The sequence below is a fragment of the Tenrec ecaudatus genome, chromosome 13, assembly GCF_050624435.1.
Source record: "Tenrec ecaudatus isolate mTenEca1 chromosome 13, mTenEca1.hap1, whole genome shotgun sequence".
NCBI classification, from domain to species: domain Eukaryota; kingdom Metazoa; phylum Chordata; class Mammalia; order Afrosoricida; family Tenrecidae; genus Tenrec; species Tenrec ecaudatus.
This window is the reverse complement of record NC_134542.1, coordinates 104,002,019-104,022,736: the sequence shown is the minus strand read 5'-3', so window position 1 is coordinate 104,022,736 and position 20,718 is coordinate 104,002,019. Positions and strand designations below refer to the sequence as shown.

At 38.3% G+C, this 20,718-nt stretch overlaps 1 protein-coding gene and 1 non-coding gene across 2 annotated transcripts in view; both read left to right on the top strand.

Moving 5' to 3' along the window:
* Window positions 1-20,718, top strand: part of MAP3K2 (mitogen-activated protein kinase kinase kinase 2) — a 124,337-nt gene that overhangs the window by 11,841 nt on the left and 91,778 nt on the right. The window lies entirely within an intron of this gene.
* LOC142425307 (U1 spliceosomal RNA) lies at window positions 642-803 on the top strand. Its single transcript, XR_012779653.1, has one exon. It is a non-coding gene; the product is annotated as a U1 spliceosomal RNA (small nuclear RNA).

The following is a 20,718-nucleotide window of genomic DNA, read 5'->3' as shown; positions in this document are numbered from 1 at the left end:
AGTTCATAATTCAAGCTCTGATACCATTCCCTCCTTTGGATTTGAATGATATTATATGCAATCCTTGGATCACACAGGCTGGTGTGCTTCTCCATGTGGACTTCATTGACATCTCACTTAGATGGCTGCTCGTTTGAATACAAGCCTTTAAGATCCCAGACACTATTCCTTTTTTGATAGCCTCTAGTTTCTTCACCATACTTGGCTATAACACTTACAGCTTGAGTGATCTCTTCATGAGGGTGAGCATTAAACAGGGCCATATTATAAAACTAATTATACTTAGATTGAGGCTAGAATTAATTGTGAGCCTAAAATCTTTTCCTTTATCTATGTCTCTGGCTCATCTTAGAGATTATGTTAGAGAACATTACCAATCATCTAGGGACATAAGTTTATTCTATTGATAGTGCCATTAATTTAGCTAGTGATAAAGAATTTTTAAACACACTTGAGAAAAGATTATACAAATATAATCTGACTATAAACTGCAATACATGAAATACTGATCTGTACATATTAAACTCTTAAATGACTGGACACTATTTACACAAACAATGCAGGCTGGCATTAAAGCAAAACTTTCAGTAATTTATATCAACAGTGGTAGAACCAGGCCTACCACATTAATATGTATCTTAATAAAACCTGGCAGGGGAGATACCATGATCAGGAAGGCGGTTTCCCAGGGCAAGGCTTATCCATTGCACTCTGGATGTGCTGACCCTTGTGATTTCCCCAAATGTGGGAAACTCGACTGCATAATTTGTGCTAGCGGGGGACTGCGTTCACGTTCTCCCCTAAAATAAAATAAAAAAGACATGAACTAGTAAGTATACTATACTCCTGTGCTACCATTCATTGGGCTTTCTCAAGGTAAGAGATTCAAAGCAAAGTCCAACAACTGCCAGGTCTATCACCTTGGTACAGCAATTATCTGCTGCTTCTTATACTATGGAGCTTCAGTCATAAATCCAAGGGCTACAGGTAAGTTTATGGTAGAGCATAGTTCACTTAGTGGGGTTTTATATTGAGCCCTTCTGGTGTGGCTTATGAAGAATGTGTGTGCCTCAAAAGAACAGGGTCTAAAGTCTCAGTAGTCTATAACACATAACCCAGGCCACCAAGGGCTGGCTAGAAAGTAGGAATAGAAATTAGGAACATAGTACCAGGCCTATGCCCCTTTAGGGTTATAGATAAGTGTTGTTAAGCCTTTTTCCCAATGGGAGGTTAATCTTTCCCGTTGTCCTTCCATTAGTAACGTACTTGTGTCTCTGAGGCATCCATGCTCTTCTCTCTCCATCCGGCTTGAATTCCCAGTCACGGTCTCTTTTCACTCTGGTAGCAGTGTCTGTTGGGATGACCTCAGCACAATTTTGACAGCAACTAGTCATCTCCCCCTCACCTAATCTTGAAAAACGGACCCCAGCTGTGGTAGGCTGGGTACTTTAGAGAAGCAAATCCACAGAAACTCATGTATAAGAGAGAGTTTTATGTAAAGGTTAAGTGTGCATCTAGAAAACATCCCAACCCGTGCTGTCCAAGCTCACAGGTCCAACATTAACCCATATGTCCGACACCAATCCACAAAGTCCTCCTGCATCTCACAAAACACACGCAATGACACTGACTGCAGGAGGAAAGCCGAATCAGTGAGCGTGTAAGCATCTCAGCGCTGGCAGGACTCTCCACACGGGTGCCCCAGCACTCAGGGCTGCATCAGGGTAGATCCATGTGCCTTCTCCTCAGGGATGTCTTGCAGGAAGTGAGCCTTGAAGCGGGGAGCTGGCTAAGGCAGCTGCACCCTGGTCCGACCATCAGAAAGCAAGGGTCCCGAGAAGTAGAAAGATGAAGCTCACCAAGCCATTTATCTCTCCACCCTTCAGTTACTCCCACATGCATTTATTGGCCAGGTTGGCACAATTAACTACCTCACCACCTGAAGTGTGAGGTCTCTTCTGTCAAATTTTTAAAAGAGGAGGCGATGTATATGTCATAGGTACTAGGCAGGCTCTCTACCACATTACATGGCAGAATGGGTTAGCAGCTTGCATGACTGGGAGCAGAAGCCTACCTTCATCTTTGTGTTTATTTTTATAGTAGTAGACTCATACAATGTTTGTCATTTTGTGAGTCACTAACTTCATTCAGCATAATGGTTTCCATAATGGCCCCACATGTTATAAGGTGGTTCATGGCTATTTTTTTTTAGCGTTGGCATAGTATTTCAGTGTGTTTATGTACCAGAGTTTATCTCATCTTCTGATGGGTATTTGGGCTGTTTCCATCTTCTTGCTATTGTGAGCTGTGTTGCAATGAACATGGAAGAACATACCCGGTGCATTTGTGTGTTCTGTCCTTGGGCATGTGCCCTGCATGGGTATTGTTGGGTCATAAAGCATTTGTATTGCCAGTTTTAGATCGCCGTGTCTTTCCACATCGGTTGTGTACAGTTACAAGCCCACCAGTAGGTATATGAGTTCAATTTCTTCATATTCTCCTCAGCATTTGTTGTTCTGTTTTTGTTTGGTTATTTTTAATTGTGCTATGGTTGTGTGTGAAAGATGATATCTCATATTTGTTTAGATTTGCATTTCCTGGATGGTTAGTGATCATAAACATTTCCTCGTATGTTTGTTAGCCACTTAAATGTCATCCTTTGTAAATTGTCTATTTATATCCTTTGTCCACATTTTAATTGTTATTATTTTCTTATTGAGGTATTGCAGAATTTTGTAGATTTTAGTAATTAGTCCTTTGTACGTATGTCATTGCTGAATATTTTGCCCCCAAATCCATGGGTTCTTTTGCTCTTTTGATAAGATGAAGTCATTTGATGCCTATGTGTCTCATTTTTAATAGGTCCCAGTCATCTATTATGTCTTCCACTGTGTGTGCTTCTGTTATTATATTTGGTAGTCCATGTATATTCCTGCATTATGGCCCTACATTTTATCCTATTTTCCTCATTGGTTATCCTGAAAGTGCTGGGTTTACACTTAGGTCTCCGATCCAACTTGAGTTTGTTTTTGAATGTGGATGAGCGATGAGCCCTGTTTCTTTCTTCTGTAGCTGGAAAGCCCATTTCTCCAGCACCGTTTGTGGAAGAGGCCACTCCTCTTCTACTTCCTGGTGTGTTTTTTTTTTTAACCGAAAGTTATGTATTTAATTATTTTTTAATAAAACAACCTTATTACCTTCAAAGTACTCTCCATTATACTCAATACATTGCTCAATCTGCAATTCCATTCTTTTTTTTTAAAAAATTTTTTTATTTTAACAATTTATTGGGGCTGATACAATTCTTTTCACAGTTCATACATATACATACATCAATTGTATAAAGCACATCTGTACAGTCTTTGCCCTAATCATTTTTTTCTCTTTTCTTCTTTTACATTTTATTAGTGTTTGGTTTTTTTGTAGGTAGATTCTTTTATGTTGGTTTTGTCTATGCGTCTCATATTATACTGGGGTCAGGTTCTTTTGACGACTGTAGCTGTATAATGAGTTTTGAGGTTGGTTAGTACAAGACCTCCTACTTTGTTCTTTTTGAGAAGTTCTTTGCTTATCTTGGGACTCTTCCCTTTCCATAAGAAGTTAGCAGTTAGTCTTCCCATTTCTTTAAAGAATAATTTTATAATCTGGATTGTGTTGTTTTTAGATTGTTAGGTCATATTGACTTTTCACAATATTAAGCTTTTGTGTCTACGAACACAAGATATCCTCCCATTTGTGTAGATCTCTTTGGGTTTCTTGTAATAATACTATATAGTTTTCTTTGAAGCTCTTTTGTTTATTTGGTTAGGTTTATTCCTAGATATTGCATCTTTTGTGTGGTTATTGTAAATGGTATTGTTTTCTTGATGTCATTTTTGGAGTTATTTTCATTGGTATATAGAAATCCAGTTAATTTTTGTTTGATAATCTTGTATCATGCTACTGTACTAAATTCCTCACTTGTTTCCAATAGTCTTTTTGTAGAGTCCTTAGGATTCTCTCGCTATAAAAATCATATAGTCTGCAAATAGCAAGAGATTTACTTCTTCTTTGCCCAGTTGTATTTCCTTGATTTTGTTTTGTTGTCTAATGGTTCTTGCTAAGACTTCAGCACAATGTTATAAGAGCAAGGGTAAGGGACATCCTTGTCTAGCTCCAATTTTCAAGGAAAATGTTTTCAGTTTTCCACCATGAATGTGATAATTGGCTGTTAGTTTTTCCATATATGACCTTTATTAATGTTGAGCAGTTTTCCTTCTATTCTTATCTTATTGAGTGTTTTTTATTAGAAATGGGTGTTGGGTATTTTTCAATTTTTTTCTGCATCTATTGACATGATTCTGTGGTTCATATTATTTTTCTTGTTTATGTGGTGATTTACATTGATTTTTTAAAATATTGAACCATCCTTGCATCCCTGCTATGAATTCATCAGGTGGTCATGATGAATTATTTTTTTGATATGTTGTTGTGGTCTATTGGCCATCATTTTGCTGACAGTTTCTGCATCTGTGTTCATAACTGATACTGGGTCTCCAGTTTTCTGTATTTTTGGTCTCTTTGCCTGCTTTAGGCATCAGGGTTGTGCTGGCTTCATAGAATGAGTTTGGAGTTTTCTGTCTCTTCATATGTTCTGAAACAGTCTGTGTAGAATTAGTGACAACTCTTCCCTGAACGCTTGACAGAATTCCCCTGTGAATCCCTCTCATCCTAGGCTTTTTTTTTTTGGTTGAAAGTTTCTTGATAAATATTGTCTATTCTTTTGTTGTGGGTCTGTTCAGGTTTTCTACATCTATCTATGTTAATGGTGTAGTTCTAGGTATTGTTCATTTCTTCTAGATTATCAAACTTGCTGTAGAATAACTTGTTCTTTTAATTTCATTTATATCCATTGTGATGTCACCTTTTTCATCTCTAATTCTAAATATGTATATCTTCTCTTTTCCTTTGTTAAGTTTGCTAGCAGTTGGTCAATTTTGTTAATCCTTTCCAAAAAAACCCCCCAACTTGTCATTGATTTTCTCCATTGTTTCTGTGTTCAAGTTCATTTATGTCTGCTCTAATCTTCATTTCTTTTCTTCTGTTGCTGGAGTGTTTATGTAGTAGCCTGGCTTTAGTTGGGGTGTTGCGTTAAGGTGCGTATTCGGGATTGCTGCTTTCTCATGTGCGTGTTGATTGGTATAAATTACCATCTGATAACTGCTTTCTCATGTGCGTGTTGATTGGTATAAATTACCATCTGATAACTGCTTTCTCATGTGCGTGTTGATTGGTATAAATTGCCATCTGATAACTGCTTTTGCTGGGTCTCAAGGTTCTGATACCTTGTTTGTTTCAAGGAATTTCTTAATTTCATCCCTTATTTGATCTGTTACCCAGTAGTTTTTAAGTAGTTTGTTTTTCATGCTGTCTTTATGTTCATTTCCAGTTTTATAGTGCTGTGATCTGAGAAAATGGATTGTAGGAGCTCAATGTTTTTTAATTTTTTGAGGCTCGCTTTATTAACTAATATGTGATATATTCTATAGTGTTTACTGTTTGTGCTGCAAAAGAATGTATATTGTGTTGTTTGGTGGCATGTTCTGTACATGTCTAGGAGGTTGAATTGGTTGATTGTGCTGTTAAGCTCTTTTGTTTCCTGGTGCTCTGTCTCTCCTTGAGAGTGGTATTGAGGTCTCCTATCATTGTCCAGATATTTGTTTCTATATTTCTAACTCGATGAGAATTTGATTGCTGTATTTTAAGGGTCTTTTGTTGACTGCGTATATGTTTAGTAAGGTTATATTCCCCAGGGGTATTGTTCCTTTAATCATGATATAGCGCACATTCTTTTGTTTGTTTGTTTTTTAATTTATTTATTTTTAATTAAAAAAATTTTTTTTAACAATTTATTGGGGCTGATACAATTCTTTTCACAGTTCATACATATACATACATCAATTGTATAAAGCACATCTGTACAGTCTTTGCCCTAATCATTTTTTCTCTTTTCTTCTTTTACATTTTATTAGGGACTCATACAACTCTTATCACAATCCATACATATATATACATCAATTGTATAAAGCACATCCATACATTCCCTGCCCCAATCATTCTCAAGGCATTTGCTCTCCACTTAAGCCCCTTGCATCAGGTCCTCTTTTTTTTTTCCCCCTCCCTCCCTATTCCCCCCTCCCTCATATGCCCTTGGTAATTTATACATCGTTGTTTTGTCATATCTTGCCCTATCCGGAGTCTCCCTTCCCCCCTTCTCTGCTGTCCCTCTCCCAGGGAAGAGGTCACATGTGGATCCATGTAATCAGTTCCCCCTTTCCAACCCACTCACCCTCCACTCTCCCAGCATCGTCCCTCACACCCTTGGTCCTGAAGGTATCATCCACCCTGGATTCCCTGTACCTCCAACCCTCATATGTACCAGTGTACAGCCTCTGTCCTATCCAGCCCTGCAAGGTAGAATTCGGATCATGGTAGTTGGGGGGAGGAAGCATCCAGGATCCGGGGGAAAGCTGTGTTCTTCATCGATACTACCTCACACCCTAATTAACCCATCTCCTCTCCTAAACCCCTCTATGAGGGGATCTCCATTGGTCGACACTTGGGCCTTGGGTCTCCACTCTGCACTTCCCCCTTCATTTAATATGATATATATATACATATATACATACATATATACATATACACATATATACACATACATACACACACTTATATCTTTTTTTTTTTTTTGCATGATGCCTTATACCTGGTCCCTTGGGCACCTCGTGATCGCACTGGCCGGTGTGCTTCTTCCATGTGGGCTTATTTGCTTCTGAGCTAGATGGCTGCTTGTTCACCTTCAAGCCTTTAAGACCCCAGACACTATCTCTTTTGATAGCCGGGCCCCATCAGCTTACTTCACCACATTTGCTTATGCACCCATTTGTCTTCAGCGATCGTATCATGGAGGTGTGCAGTCAATGATATGATTTTTTGTTCTTTGATGCCTGGTCACTGATCCCTTTGGGACCACTCGATCACACAGGCTGGTGTGTTCTTCCATGTGGACTTTGTTGCTTCTGAGCTAGATGGCCGCTTGTTTATCTTCAAGCCTTTAAGACCCCAGTCACTATCTCTTTTGATAGCCGGGCACCATCAGCTTTCTTCACCACATTTACTTGTTCACCCACTTTGGCTCCAGCTGTTGTGTCGGGAGAGTGAGCATCATAGAGTTCCAATTTAATAAAAGAAGGTATTCATGCATTGAGGGAGTGTTTGAGTAGAGGCCCAAGGTCCTTCTATAGCGCACATTCTTGTCTCTCCTTATGTTATTCATCTTTACGTCTATTTTATCTGAGATTAGCATTTCTGCTCCTGCCATTTTTATGGTTGCCACTGGCTTGATAGACTTTATTTCTCCCTTGTATTTGAGGGATACTTTTCCTGGATATAGGCTTTTTGGTTGGCATTTTTTTCTTCCAGAGTTTTATATATGTCATTCTGTTCTCTTCTTTCTTCATAGTTTCTGCTAAGTCTGATTTTTTTTTCCTAGCTGCTCTCAGGATTCTTTCTTTTTCCTTGACTCTAATGTATCTTGATGTTTGTCTTTGGGGATATCTCCTATTTGGAATTTTCTCAGCTTCTTGAATAGTTATCATAGAAATGATGTGGAATTTCTCTGATTTCTTGTAGTCTTTTCTATGTCAATTTTGTTTTGTTTCTTCTTCTTCTGGGATCTTGATGAGATGTAGGCCATTTCTCTTGATTCTGTCCCATATCAGTCTGAGATGCTTTTCTGATTCTTTTTTTTTTTTTTAACATTTTATTAGGGGCTCATACAACTCTTATCACAATCCATACACATACATACATCAATTGTATAAAGCACATCTGTACATTCTTTGCCCTAATCATTTTCAAAGCATTTGCTCTCTACTTAAGCCCTTTGCATCAGGTCCTCTTTTTTCCCCCCTCCCGTCCCTGCTCCCCCCTCCCTTATGAACCCTTGATAATTTATAGATTGTTATTTTGTCATATCTTGCCCTATCTGGAGTCTCCCTAACCCCCCTTCTCTGCTGTCCATCTCCCAGGGAGGAGGTCACATGTGGATCCTTGTAATCAGTTCCCCCTTTCCAATCCACTCACCCTCCACTCTCCCAGCATCGCCCCTCACACCCCTGGTCCTGAAGGTATCCTCCACTCTGGATTCCCTGTGCCTCCAGCTCCCATATGCACCAGTGTACAACCTCTGCCCTATCCAGTCCTGCAATGTAGAATTCGGATCATGGTAGTTGGGGGGAGGAAGCATCCAGGATCTGGGGGAAAGCTGTGTTCTTCATTGGTACTACACCGCACCCTGACTGACCGATCTCCTCTCCTAAATCCCTCTATGAGGGGATCTCCAGTGGCCGACACTTGGGCCTCGGGTCTCCACTCTGCACTCCCCCCTTCATTCACTATGGTATGTATATATATATATATATATATATATATATATATATATATATATATATATATATATATTTTTTTTTTCTGATTCTTTGGGGGTCTTTTTGTTCATTGTCTCTCTCATCAATTGTAGTTAGAGTGATTTTCTTCAAGCGCACTGATTCCATTTTCTCCTTCTTCCACTATTTCTCAAGACTTTTACTATGTTGTCTAATTCTGTTATCTCATTGTCTTCTGGGGCTCATTTTGGTTTAAGAGTTTTAGTTGCTCAGTTTTTTCCATTTTCTTTTGAGTGCTCCCCACATCTCTTGGTAGGATCTGAACACATTGCTGATTTTCGGTTGTTTGTGTTTGCTTGTTTTTTTTCTTCATTTAGTATGGTTGACTGGTAAAATGGAGAAAAGAGGAGAGAGAAAAGTAAGTGTGGAAGATAGTGGAGAAGAGTGAAATTGAAACAAAAGTAATTATTTTATAAATAATAGAGAGATGTGTTTTTACAGGGGTAATCAGAATTAATAAGTTCTACTGAAATATATTTCATGAGAGAGCATAAAGAGATAATGGGTGGAATTGCAGGGAGAGGTGGGATAAAAGAGACAAAAGACATGTATGTAGTCTCTAATTTGTGTTGCTATGGCAAAGTGAATAGGTGTGTCAGTGTTGCGGGAGGGCTTTGTTTAGGTGAGTGTCAAGATCTAAAGGATTGCTTATTTTTGTCTGGTAGGCATGGGTATTCAGGATGGTTGGTCTACACTGGAAGAGGAAGTGAGAGAGAACTGCATAATATTATGAGAGTATTGTAATAGAACAAAAGTACAAAAACTGAAGAAAGTAGGAGCTCAAACCACCTTATGGATAGGAAACCCACTCTCTGTGTTATTTTATTTATATGTATGTTATGTGTAGGAAGTGGTGCTTGTAGGAATGGAGAGGGTACCAGAGACCAAAGCTGGAAAGAGTGAGGAAAGGAGAGGGGGGATGGGTGGAAATTAAGCTTGGGTATTGTTTATGTCTGCACCAAGTAGTCCACAAGAGGAGCGTGGCACATAGAATTGGCTTGTGCTTCTGGTCAGTAGTACAGGAGGAGTCTGTTAGCACGCGTTGCTGCTCTCCCACGTCACTAAACTTGGTCTTCTTAGCTTTATGTTAATGATTCTCACTGCCCGGAAGTGCAGCCTATCCCTCCTAGTAGACCTTCACTGGGAGTTGCTGAGGAAATCTCCCTGTGCTTGCTCTCTGTGCTGTTGAAAAAAGGTATTTACGATGAAGATGTCATTGAATTTGCCAAATTATATCGTTCCATGTCCAGCTTAGTTTCCATCACCAAGGCTCTATTTTCCAACTACTGTTCCTTCTTCTTGTTTTCAACATTCCAATTGCCAGTAATTATCAATGCATCTTGATTACATGTTTGATCAGTTTCAAATTGAAAAAGGTAAAATTCTTCAATTTCTTCACTTCTAGTTTTTATGGTGTGTATGCATTAGAGTAATAGTTGTATTGACTGGATTTCCGTATATGTGGAAAGATATTATCCTGTCATAATAGCATTGTACTTCAGGATAGCTTTTGCGATGTCCTTTTTTTTTAGTTCTTTTTTTAATTAATCATTTTTATTGGGGAGTGCTTACAAATCGTACGACAATCCATCATTCAATTGTTTTAAACACACTTGTTACATATGTTGCCATCAACATTTCCAAAACATTTTCTTTCTACTTGAGCCCTTGGTTTGAGCTCTTTAAAAAACAAAACAAAACAAAAAACGTTTTATTAGGGGTTCATACAACTCTTATCATAATCCTTACATACATCAATTGTGTAAAGCACATCTGTACATTCATTGCCCTCATCATTCTCGAAACATTTGCTCTCCACTTAAGCCCCTGGCATCAGCTCCTCATTTGAGATGTCCTTTTTGATGGTAAATGCAACCCTGTTCCTTTTGAATTTGTCTTCCTTGGCATACTAAGTCATATGATTTGAATCTCTTATTCAAAATGGCCAATTCCATTTGAATAAGTCCATTCTAGCTCGTGGATGCCTAGAATATTGATTTTTTTCATATTTCATTTTAGACAGCTTTCAGTTTTCTTAGGTTCATATTTTGTACATTCCAGGTTTCACTTGTTAAGATGTTTGTAGGTGTTTCTTCTCATTTTGACTTCAGATCCCCAAACTTTTACTCCGCCCATGTCATTATGGAAAACTCTATTTTGAGAAGGCAGCTCTTCTTCATTCATATTTGAGGGCCTTCTGACCTGAAAAGCTCATCTTCTGGCACTGCCTCTCACAGTGTTCTTCTGCTGTTCTTGAGGTGTTTAGTGTTTACTTCCTCTGAATGGGACAGCCTAATTCTTCTTTGTAGTCTGTTCTTAGTCTGAAAGTTTTGCTGAAATCTGTTCACTTCACGTGACCCTGATAGTATTTGAAACACCAGTGACAGAATTTCCAGCATCACAAGAACACACAAACCACCACAGTCTGACAAACTGACAGGCAAGTGGTAGAGGTTATTGCGACACTTCAGTACACCATAATATCCTTTTGTACTTTTGCAGTAACCTTGTAAGTAGTCATTTTGTTTCCTTATAGTCATTTTGTGTCCTTTTAAAATCCATTTTTGTTTTTAAATACCAATTTAAATTTTAGAATACTTTTAAATTTATAGAAGAGTTTCAAAAACTTCCTTTTGTTTACATCTTATATTATTATGACATATATCACAACTAATCAATATGAATATCATTATTAACTGAACTCCTAACTTTATTCTCATGAGTTTTTCCTTAATGTCCATATTTCTGTTTTAGAATTCCATCTGGGATATTATATTACATTGAGTTTTCACGTTCCTTTAATTTCTTCTGAATTTTGACAATTTCTCAGACTTTTATTTTGATAAATTTGATGATACCAGTAGGTCAGTTATTTTATAGAATGTCTCTCACTTTGGTTCTGTCACTTTTTTATCTCACAGCTGGGGCACATATTGCCAACACTCCTGATTACTGTTGATGTTCACTTTGATCACCTGGCTGAGGAAGTGCCTGTTAGGTTTCTCTACTGTAAAATCTCCTCTACCCTGCTTTTGTAAAAGAAAACCATCTCTTCATTGTCCAACACATATTTTTAATTCACTATATTCCTAACTGAATTTGGATATATATCCAGGTAGTTACATGTGTTTGTAATTATTCCAATGAACCAATTAAATATTTTGTCTGAATTTATATGTATTCATTTTACTGTTGGTGAACCATTTTAATAGTATGTTTATCCATTTAAAAATATAAATAAAATAATATTTTATCCCTGTTTAAAACCATCCATTAGTTGAAATACAAACTTCTTTCTTTGGCCTTTGAGAACTTAATTAGTTATCCTAACTTATCTTTTCAGCTTAATTTCATCTATTGTCACTGTCTCTGCTTAATAAGGTACTAGCCATATGAACCTTCCTACAGTTCCAAAAGTTTGGAACATGCCAAACTGTTGAACACTTGTGTATATTATTCCTTTAACCTCTGGAGAAGTCTTTACATAATTTTTCACATGGCTGGCGCCTTCTCACTTTTTAGAGATCTTAACTCAAAAAGCTTTTTGCATTCTTTAAGTGATAAGTTTTAAATATGTTGTGATGGAAACCTGGAATGGGAATGATTGATAAAGGGTACATTTCTGAAAATAAAACCACATACAAATTTGGTTTTAAAAACTACATAAAACAAAGAATATACATAATTTTTCCTTTAGATCTTATTTTTTATAGGCTGAAATGTCACGAGATGCTCTGAATTTACTGTTGACATTTCTTAGATCATTTATTTTAACTTACATTAAATAAAAAGCATATAATGAAATTTCAGTGTATTTTAAAATATCTTCTTAGAAGAGTTTAACAAATTCAAATTGAGTACTAGTTTTCACTCCCGTTTGTGGGTGAAGACAAAGGTCTAAATAAGATTTAGCTCACTCTCAGTAAATTTAAAAAAAATTTTTTTTAATTTTAACAATTTATTAGGGGCTCATACAATTCTCATCACAGTTCATACATATACATACATCAATTGTATAAAGCACATCTGTACAGTCCCTGCCCTAATCATTTTTTTCTCCTCTACTCTCAGTAAATTTTACAACCTAATTATAGAGGACTTAACTATGACAAAATGTAATTTAAAAAATAAAATGTAATTATTTTAATGAAACAGTTTTAGTATAGTATAGTAACTGTTTAAAAAGCCCTGACAACATAGTGGGTTACTAGCTGGGCTTCTAAATGCAAAGTCAGCAGTTCTAAACCACTAACAGCTTTGTAGACGAAAGATGAGGCTTTCTACTCCTGTAAGGAATTTGCAGTCTAAGAAACTCAAGGGGGAAGCCCTACTCTGTCCTGTAGAGTCACTGTCAATCGCAGTCAACTCTGTGGCAGTGAGTTTGGAGAGTGTTTTTGGAGTAAATGCTTGTACATTTAAGTATTTCATACCTGTGTTTTAATCATATGTTTGTAACACTGTAGCAATGTCTTTCTTGCGTTGCCTTTACCTCCTATTTTGAGTATAGAGTGCAAGAATTCTATTTTTCTAATTTTCTCGTGTATTTGTTCGGTACTTTCCCCTCCCCCCATTTATTTCTAATTATCCTTTTTTAGGTGAAATACTAATTTACACAGCAAATTAGTATTGTAATTAGTGTTATTCCATTTCATTGATTACATTTTTCATAATATGTCAGGATTCTCATTACTTATATTGTTGGTCTGAGTAGCAGTCTCAGATGTGGTGACTTTACCAGTTCCTGTTCATAGTGAATGGTACTAGCTAGAGGTTAGAGTGATAGGTATACTGTGGAACACAACTAACAGGTTTGCATCTACACATTACACGTACAAGTTGAAATTTTTATATTTCTTAATTGTCTTCTATTTTTTCCCTTCTGTTTGTAAACAAAGGAATTCTAAGTTCTTAAGGCAATCACTATATTCCTTTGCTTGTCACCTGTGTTAGTTTGGGTAGACTAGAGAAGCAAATCCAGGGAGACTCTGATGTGTAAGAGGGAGAACTTTATATTAAAGAGTAATTGTATATTGAGAAACATCCCAGCTCAGTCAAGTCCGATATTATCACATGTGTCTGATACCAATTTATAAGTTCTTCCTTAGACGCATGCAACACATGCAATGATGCCAAATGCAGGAAGATCACAGACCCATGGGTGGAAAGTCTTGTGGATCCAGTGGCGATGGAGGCATCTCAATGCTGGCAGGAGTCTCCACATGGCTCTTCCAGCTCCAGGGCTCTAACGTAGCTCCATGTGTCTTGTCAACAGGAATGTCTCGCAGGGAGTGAGTGTGTCCTGCTTCCAGTGAGCTATTATCTCCTAAGCACCTCCAAATGAGGTCATCAAGCTGTTGAGCTGATTGACAGGCTAGACTCCACCCCTTCCTCAAGTTAACAGATTATGTAACTGCCACATTGTCTTCTGTAGAACTTCTCCTATTTAACCATTGGAATACTCTTTATTCTCTCCCATTTTAATACATATATAACTCCCCTTGGAGGAGGTAACAACAGTGTAATTTCCTTTTCTACTTAATTTTGATTTAGAGATCCCACTGCAGGCCTGGGGAAAAATGATCACAAAGATATAGTAGGAAAATTTTTCTTAAGCTATGTAGGGGAAAAAGAGAAGAAGAAGCTGGAGTATATGAAGAAGAGTGCAGCATAGAAATTGGAGGAAGACTTGCTTACATGCTGCTGTGTGCAGAGGACACAACTGTGCTTGCTCAAAGTGAAGAGGACTTGAAGCACTTGCTGATAAAGATCAAGGGTTGCAGCCTTCAGTGTGGATTACAACTCACTGTAAGGAAGACCAAAATCCTTGCAACTGGACCAATAGGTAACATTGTGATAAATGGAGAAAAGGTTGAAGTTGTCAAGGATTTTCTCTTACTTGGATCCATAATCAGTGTGCATGGAAGCAGCAGTCAAGAGCTCAAAAGACAGAATTGCATTAGGTAACTCTGCTGTGCACTACCTCTTTAATGGATTGAAGAGCCAGGGTGTATACTTTGAGGACTAAGGTGTGCCTGACCCAAGCCATGGTATTCTCCATTGCATCATATGCATGTGGAAATTAGACATTGAATCAGGAAGATGGTAGGAGAATGGATGCATTTGAATTGTTGTGCTGGAGAAGAATATTGAAAGTACCATGGACTGCTAAAAGGACAGACCAATGTGTTTTGGAAGAAATAAGGCTGGGGTGCTCTTTAGAGGCAAGGATGCTAAGACTTCTTTCTCTTACATACTTTGGACATATTGTCAGGAAAGACCAGTCCCTGGAGAAGGACATCCTGTTTGGTAAGGTGGAGGGGCAGCAATAAAGAGGAAGGCCGTTGAGATGGAGTGACAGCATGGCTGCAACAATAGGCTCAGGCATAGGAACAATGGTGAAGGTGGTACAGGACTGTACATTGTTTCGTTCTGTTGTGCATAGAGCACTATGGGTCAGAGCCGACTTGATGGTACCTAACAAGAAAAACAGCATGTGCAGGAAAGAGAGAAATGAGCTGGAAAAACAGACACGTTAAAGCTGTGTCTGTCTGAGTCCAAAGAGCAAAAGTTTATATACAAGATTAGTAGTGGTTTAGTTATTTCACTATACAAGCTAAACATTAACAGTAGCTTTTCCAAAGTCTTTGATAAAAAGCTTTTGAGGTAAAGAGAGGAGGTTTCTTTGGTTTTGTTTTGTTAATCTAGTAAATCAGAGTGGAGGGAAACAGAATCATGGCTCTCTTGTTTCCATCCCCTAGTCCTGAGGGGAACACCCTTAAGCAATCTCCTTTATTTGTCATATGTGTTGCTTCATCTGTCTGTCTTCCCCATAGGCAAACTACTCCCTACCTTCCCAGATTGTCAGGGACCCTGCTTTCAGCCAGAGGCCAGGTTTTATCCTCAACTTTTAATGTCATTTTAAATGTCCCACATCTACTTTCTGACCACTGAACTACCAAGGGGAAGTCCCAAGGAGATGGAGGAGGGCAGCATCTCTGAGCAGGGTCCTCAGGAGAAAGCCACCATGGAAGTGGGAACAGAACCACGACTGGGACACATACATTATGTTAAAAGAGCTCACAAAATTGGTCCAGGGCCTTCCAATGAAGGCAGACTCCTGACTATGTGACCTTAGTATGGTGATTTTCATCAATGACACACCCAGGCAAGCCCCTAAGGGGGAGACTGCCCTTCCTTGGGGTGTGTGATGGGAGGTTGGAGTTAATCCACTTTCCAATGCAGTCCACCTGAGAGCAAGACTATTCACATCTCTAGATAATGGTCAGCAGGAATTCAATGGAGGGACTCTGCCAATGGATTTGGGTGCACACTGTTATTCATCATCTGCAAATCTACTCAGCATTTAAGCTCTAATACAATCCTTTGTTCTGATCATGACTTTTATTTCCAACAGCCCTTTATTCAAACAGGCCACTGCAGCTTCTATGCTGACATCTCACTTAGATAGCTGCTTGTTTTAAGTCAAGTCTTTTAAGACATTCAGCAGGAGCCCTGGTGGGGTAGTGGTTATGCTTTGAGCTACAGTCTACATGGTCAGCAGTTTGAAACCACCAGCAGCTCCTGGGGGGAAAGGACCAGACTTTCTTCTCCCATAAATGGTTATAGTCTCAGAAGCCCACAGGGGGTCGCTATGAGTCAGATAGCAGTGAGTTTGGTTTTGAGTTTGATTTTTAAGATTGTCCGACACTATTTTGTGATATCTGGACCCCATCTTATCTCCTCACCACACTTTCCTGTAGCACCCATATCTTCAGTGGTCACTTTACAAGGGTGCGTATCAAGCCCCGCCACACCATAAGAACTAAGTGTGAGCTCAAGATTAATTCATGTATCCAAGGTTTGTATGTGTCTGTGGTCCACGGCAGCGTACCAGCTTCTTGAGAAGTAAAAAATACCTCCATGGGACATTTGGTAATTCTAGTAATAATACTAATTTAGCCAATGATACAGGATTTAAAATACTTGTGAGAAAGGAATGTTATATCTATTATACACATACATATGAAAACAACGCATGAAAGATTCAAGGATACAGACTTTAAAAAGTAAGTTACAGAACAAGAAAAGCATGAGGCTTGTGATAAGAGTTGTATGAGTCCCTAATAAAATGTAAAAAAAGAAAAGAGGAGAAAAAAAATGATTAGGGCAAAGACTGTACAGATGTGCTTTATACAATTGATGTATGTATATGTATGAACTGTGATAAGAGTTGTATGAGCCCCAATAAATTGTTAAAAAAAAAAAGAAGGCCAGAAAGAAAGTCTTTGAAACTCAGGAAAAAAAAAGAAAAGCATGAGGCTTAGACACAAGGCAATAATTTCAATAGCACCTATTTCCTAGAGCAAAACTCTATGTATAACTAAAACATGTCTCAAAAAGCAAAGAGTACATAATAGCAAAGATATGGCAGTCTCAAGTTTGCCAATTATTAGGCAGCCTCAGAGGCAATAATGATTTGAGCAAAGTCCATGGCCTAGGAGTAGCTGCCCTCTACTTCTTCTCACAGTAAGGTGTTTCAGCTTGACCTCTAACGAAATGCTTCACTTCCTTCCATCTGTATCGGGTGTGTTTTCAGTAAAATCCAGTTCACTTAGGGAGGTTTCCAAATTAAGTCCTTCTGATGTGACCTTTGAAGAATGCTGTACACCTGGCAAGGACAGGATCTAAAATCCAAGTAGCCTGTAGCATGAGTCCTGGATCACCGAAGGCAGAAAAGAAATCCAGTCAAAAATACTAATTAGGATTAACACAATAATACAAGGGGATTCACCTGTGGGGCTCTATACAAGTAATGTTAAGCATTTTCCCCAAGTCAAACTGCCCCTCCCTAGTTTACCCATAAATAATCTTCTTAGGAATTTTCATTAAATTTCACTGAACACCATTTTAGGGATGCCTGTTACATTAGGGTGACCATGGGCAATGCTATATTGTGGGGACTATTTGGTCCTCTCCCACAATCCCCTGAAAGAAAAACTGACCCCAGCTGAAGTGAGGCTCTGATGAACTGGTTTTTAAGATAGACAAATACTCATAGCCATTGAGTCCATTCCGACTCATAGCAACCCTATAGGACACAGTAGAATGGCCTTGTGGAGTTCCAAAACTGTAACTCTTTACAGGAGTAGAAAGCCTCACTTTAGGGAACGATGAATGGTTTATCAATTTTAGATACATCACAGCATTACCTTGGGGGTTAGATTAAATGCTCTAACTCTAAATGATTGGTCTGATTTTTTATTTTGGAGTTTGTTCTCTTAAACAGACTGAATTCTTCAATAGAACATAATGATCTTCTAGTTTCTCTGGATCATTGTTCAAATTCAAAATAGCTAGGCAACAGTTTGTTTGCTTGCTTTTAATACACCCAAATTTGAAAGAAGATCTTGTGACTAATAGTTTACATGGGTTATCCCAACTTCCACGAAAACCAGGGTTAGAGATATTAACAACATGAGGACAAGTGTTTGAAAATAACCTGCAAGACTAAGGCCTGAAGATTTTAATTTTGAGAATAACAAATACCATTCGGTATCTGTTTATATCTAAATAACACCAGAAGCATCTGTAATCTGTAAAAGCCTCTGGTTATATATAAACAAGGACATGAATATGGACACTGAAACATTCATCTGTTAAGACACAAACTTTTTTGAAATTAAAAGGAAATCTTAACTCTTATTCGGCTTTGTAACCCATAACTTAAATCTCATTAGCTTCTGTGGTCATAGTTTTTATGAGTTTGTTTTAAATTTGCTAATAGTAGCTTTTAATTTGAGAGTCATGATATTTAAACCCCATAGCTTAAACCATTTGCAACAAATGAAAAATGTAGTTACTTATATACAGAGAATACAGTTAAAATGCCTATAATATCCTCACACTTAAGAATTTATAGAAACACTTAATCTTTTTTTTCCCCAGTTTTTATTTTATTGGGAGCTCTTATCACAATCCATACATCTTTTTCAAAACATTTTCTTTCTACTTGAGCCCATGGTATCAGCTCCTTATTTTTACAACCCCACCCTTCCTCTCCCATGTCCCCTTGATAATTTATAATTTTTTCTTCCATGTCTTATATCGACTGCTATCTCCTTTCATCCCCTTTTTTGCTGTTCAATCTCTTGGGAGGGGGTCCATAGGTTGATTATTCTGATGTGTTCCCCCTTACTCCCTACTTCCGTTACCCTCCTAGCATTGCAACTTCCCTTATTGGTTTTGAGGGGTTTCTCTGTTGTAGATTCCCCGTGTTGCAAGCTCTTATCTGTACCAGTGTACATGTTCTCAACTAACCAGATTTGTAAGGTAGAATTGGGATCATGATAGTGGGGGCTAGGGTGGGGTGGGGGGAAGGTGGAATAGGGAAGGAACCCTTAAAGAACCAGAGGAAGGTTGTGTGTTTTGTCGTTGCTATACTGCACCCTGACTGGCTCATCTCTTTCTTGTGGCCTTTCTGACAGGGGTGTCCAACTGACTACTAAAACACTTAATCTTTACTTCTTTAAATTTTAGTAGCTAATGTCTATTCTTTACAATTTGGGGATTAGTTGAATTAATGAATTGAATTCACCTTACAGAGTTTTAGAAATCTTGATTAAGATGTGTAGACTCAAAGCTCAGGATATCAGTCCTTTTAAAGGTCCAACATAGCCCATTTTGTTGGAAATTTTTTGGGGGAACCAAATGTTTTAGCAGGTCTGCAGAGCACAGGCTTAATTGTAGATGACAAAACTTGATATGACCATTGTTAATTCATAGTAATTTCTTTTTCTTTTTTTAAAATGAAAGACATGTTTGGGAAGTTTCTAAACCAATGAAAAGCCAACCAAAGTTAATTAAAGGTCAGAAGGTATATTTGACACAAATAAATATTTTAAAACACAATGCTTAAAAATTTCAATATAACAACAAAATTTTTTTTCGATATAACGTCAAACCTAATTTACCAAACCTTTGTCTATTTCTCAGTTGCATAATCAAGAAATTGTGGGGGTGATCTAAATACCATCCTTTCTCAATTTCATTTCCACTATCTAAATATACTTAATATGATTACTGGTCACTGTTTAAACCTGCCATGATTTAGGGCTGTAGGTCTATTTCATATATCCTCTTTAAAAAAATCATTTTATTGGGGGCTCATACAACTCTTATCACAATCCATACATACCTCCATTGTGTCAAGAACATATGTACATTTGTTGCCATCATCATTCTCAAAACATTTGCCTTCTACTTGAGCCCTTAATATCTGCTGCTCATTTCCCCCCCTCCCTCCTCACTCCCCCCTACCTCATGAACCCTTCATCATTCATATGTTATTATTTTGTCATGTATTACACTGTCTGATGTCTCTCCCTGCCCTCTTCTCTGATGTCCTTCCCCCAGGGAGGAGGCTATATGTAGATTCTTGTAATCAGTTCCCCCTTTCTACCCCAGGTTCCCTCCACCCTCCAGGCATTGCCACTCTCACCACTGATTCTAGAGGAATCATCTGTCCTGGATTCCCTGTGTTTCCAGTTGCTATCTCTACCAATGTACATCTTCTGGTCTAGCCAGATGTGCAAGGTAGAATTGGGATCATGATAGTGGGGGGCGGGGGGAAGTATTTAAGAACTAGAGCAAAGTTATATGTTTCATCATTGCTATCCTGCACCCTGCCTGGTTCATCTCCTCCCACAACCCCTCATCAAGGGTTGTCTGGTTGGCTACCATTGGGCTTTGAGTCTCCACTCTGCACTTACCCACATTTTCAATGATAAGGTTTTTTTGTTCCTTTATGCTTGATACCCGATCTCTTCGACAACTCTTAGTCACACAGACTGGTTTGTTTTTTTTCATGTGGGCTTTGTTGCTTCTCAGCTACATGGCCACTTGTTTATCTTTGAGCCTTTAAGACCCCAGATGCTATATCTTTTGATATATGGGCATCATCAGCTTTCTTCACCACATTTGCTTATGCACACGTTTGGCTTCTATTGATCATATCAGGGAGGTGGGCACCCCCTGATACGGTTTTTAGCTCTTTGATGTCTGATAACTGGTCCTTTCTGCACCTTGTCAGACAGGCTCATTTGCTCTTTCATGTGGGCTTTGATGCTTCTCAGCTAGATGGCCACTTGTTTATCTTCAAGCTTTTAAGACCCGACCCCAGATGCTATATCTTGATAGTCGGGCACCATTAGCTTTCTTCACCACGTTTGCTTAT